We start from the raw sequence: 3535 nt of genomic DNA, 5'->3' as shown, positions 1-3535 counted from the left end.
TAATCTCTTGCTCATCTTCATCCTCCATGACTGCTTCAGCAGTCTCACAGTCCACGTACCACCATTTCAAATCTTTTAAGACATTCTTGGGCATCACCTTCATCGGCACTTCTTTTAAATGACGGACTGGTTTATACTTCATAACCATCCATGGTTTGCCGTCTGCCCTCATCCCTCTATCTTTGTCTTCTACCAACTTCCCTTTCTGAGGCTTCAGAAGTTCAAACTTTTTGTCTCTAATGGCCTCCTTCCAAACAATTTTCCCAATTACTCTCGCCATATTATCATCACTTCTGTTTATCAGCCCCAGTCTCGCTAAGTCTTTCACCTCACACTCCGGTAAGGTATTCAGGGATCTTAACATCCTCTTGAAGTACTGAATGCCGTCGTAACGTTTGATCACAAATAATCTCAACTCTTCATCGTACAACCAGCATATGATTCCCTTCTTTGATTCTGCATATCCCTTTATATTATATGACTTCTTGAACATCGTTGGTTCTGCAGGCTTCTTCGTTTTTACAAACCACTGAGCGCAGCCTTCCTTCCAATTTGGCTGTTCTTCCCACTCAGTGTTCTCAACCGCAGCATCTTTACATATAGTCGACTGTTCAACCACAGGGATCTCATGCTCTACATTTTCTTCAACAATTTCTCCTTCTTCTACCACATTCTCAACAACAATTTCTACACCAATTTTTTCAATCTCATCGATTGGCAGAACATCATCTTCATCTATCAACTCATCCTCCTCTAACATTTCGTCTATCTCTTTCAGCGCGTCAATCATATCATCAACAACTTCAACATCATCACCAACAGCTACCACATCATCACCAGATGCAGACTCCCCCTCAGCTGTGGAAGCCCCAAGAGCTATAGAAGTTCTTGGCAACTCACCACCTGCACCTTCCGGTGCATTGGGATCATCGTCTTGATCGTTTCGGCGCTTGGTCCTCAACTCATCTCCTCTACAGCTCATCTCCCCCTGAGATGCCAAGAACACCTTCAAGGCATCTATTATTTTCCCGTGCTCAGCCAGGAGGGATGCCTGCAGTTGATTTGCTTCCACTAGGCTTTGAATAGTCTTTGACTGCTCAGCTACAATCCGCTCTAGTGAAGCTATCCGTTCCGAGTCAGAAGAGGGCGTGTCCGCAGGTGGTACCGTACCCGATAACCCTGCAGAAGTGGTGACCGTAGAGTCGACAAATCGTGCTACTACCACCGGAGGAGTACGCGTTTGAGGTGGTAGAGACACAATTGCTGGAGACGACGTCTGGACGGCTGTGATCGGTGGAATGTCAGCCGATGATGTAGCCACTACAGGAACAACCGTAGCGCTTGTACTCGATACCTGCACATAGGTAGGAACAAAGGACATACCAGACAAGGCAGGTGGAGCAAAACGTACCAACCGTGAAGTTTCTCCAGCTCCTACACCCATACCTGTCGTTTCCCTACGTGAACGCTTTCTTACCAGCTGCACAGCTTCTTCTTCATCATCGTCCTCGTCATCATCGTCAACAATTCTCTTCTGTTTCCCAACCGTTCTCTCATGCGTAACCATCATCCGTCTGGCCTCTTCCATCACATCATCAAAATCAGCTTGTGGACCCGAGACTTGAATATTCTCATGTGGATCAACTCGGTCCATATCAAACAACCCTTGCCCGCCGAACATGGCGTCAAGATCAATCTCAGAAGCTGGCACAGCAGCAGATACAGCAGTAGATACAGCAGGCGCAGCTGATACAGCCTGGGGTGCTGCCGCCTGTTGTTGTCTTGGGTCCCTAAACTCGTCCTCTGCCGCAGGCACATACTCCGGGTTTATAAGATACCCAAAAAGCGGAGTATGCCTGGGACGCAGCTCAGGCTTGCTTCGTGCGCTAGAAGTGCGACACTGTGCAAAGATACGTTTTGTCACACTTTCTACGTATCGAATAGGGCGTCTTTGAGGCAGCGTCGGAGCCACATGATTGAAAATCATCTGTAGAAATCGAGGATACATTGTAAACCGCTCACGCGCCACAGCCCTTCGTTGCCTGTCGATCTCGTAAAAGATCATCTGGCTGAACGAATATCTTTTATTATAAGTCAATGCAGTCATAGCAGACTGCATTGTCGCACCCATTTCATCAGTGCCTGCCTTCCGTCCTGACATACATACGATCATGACGTGCATAAGGAAGCGCCACTGATCTAAGAGGAACCCCTTCCTCCGTTGAGTGTCTCCTAAGAGACCCGAATATCCCATCCTGAGGAACGCCCCATCACGGAATGGCGCAACAAACTCCGTTGGGTCATCCCTCGTTTCTTCACCAAACTGCAACGCCACCCGTATATGTTCAGAAGAAAACTGAACGACTTGACCGTTAACGGTGGCTCGCATAACCGGGGGCTCAACCCGGCAATCATACTCTACCGTCTGCCAAAAGTCTTCAATGTTCGGTAGCGAAATGGGCAGGGTAGTTGTTATTGCATGATAAATCCTTGAGCGCAGGAGAAAAGTAATTATTTCCCTATAATCCTCCACGCCCTTTGCATCTGGGTCAAGTGTTATGAACTGGTTATGGGCTGGAAAGAATTGTCTTTGATCATCACCGTCATCACCTGCACCTCCAACAGCAGCCATATCTGCAATAAACGAACCAAGTTAGATAAACGATTAAGTTGCACACAAGTTCGCTTGATTACCAGGAGCGAAGTTGTGATCAAACCTGTATAGGCGAAGTTAAAGGTGAGGCGAAGTTGGGAACAACTTCGCTTCATCTTTAAGTTCGTCTAATTAATTTTAAGTAAAATGTTCTGGGCGAAGTTAGTGATAACTTCGCCTCTTCACAACATCGCCTCAGGCGAAGATAAGGGTTAGGCGAAATTAAGCCTTAGGCGAAGTTGTGGATAACTTCGCCTCAGGCGAAATTAATCGTCAGGCGAAGTTGAGGATAACTTCGCCGAAACCCTAACTTCGCCTGAACTGAATCGGCGACTGTTAAGATTCTAACAGTCGGAATCCGATGTTTCGGCAAAGGTCTGACGATGAAGAACTCAAAAACACTTGATATTAAGGTTATGTGGACGAACAGTTTGTCCATGAACACGTAATACAAGCTTGTAGATCTCGGTTTTGAAAGGTCACCGGACCAAGGTCACGAAACCGTTCAAAACGACCTATGTAGAGCATCACTGTCGATGGATATATGATTAATCGATAACACCCACCTCGAATCTATGAACGAAACTGAGAAAAAAGAGTCGAAATCGGAATTGAAACAAGTTCGCCGGAAAATATATATCTTCGCCGGAAATTTTTCGGATAAGTTCGCTTGAAAATCTGATGAACAGTTTGACCCTTAAAATCCTTTATATAGAGGTTCTGTTATGCAGGCGAAGTTACGGATAACTTCGCCCAGGCGAAGTTATTCACAACTTCGCCTATTCAACAACATCGCCTAAAATTTCAAAAATTAACCCTTAAGATTTTAACAGTTGTCCTTTAAGAAATAAATAACATGATCAATTCTAAGTAACCAGTTAA

This window comes from Bidens hawaiensis, unplaced genomic scaffold (assembly GCF_021521415.1).
Source record: "Bidens hawaiensis isolate Kalapana, Puna unplaced genomic scaffold, B.hawaiensis_p1.1 tig00042352_1, whole genome shotgun sequence".
Classification (NCBI taxonomy): domain Eukaryota; kingdom Viridiplantae; phylum Streptophyta; class Magnoliopsida; order Asterales; family Asteraceae; genus Bidens; species Bidens hawaiensis.
The sequence above is the reverse complement of the archived record's forward strand: the minus strand, read 5'-3'. Positions refer to the sequence as shown.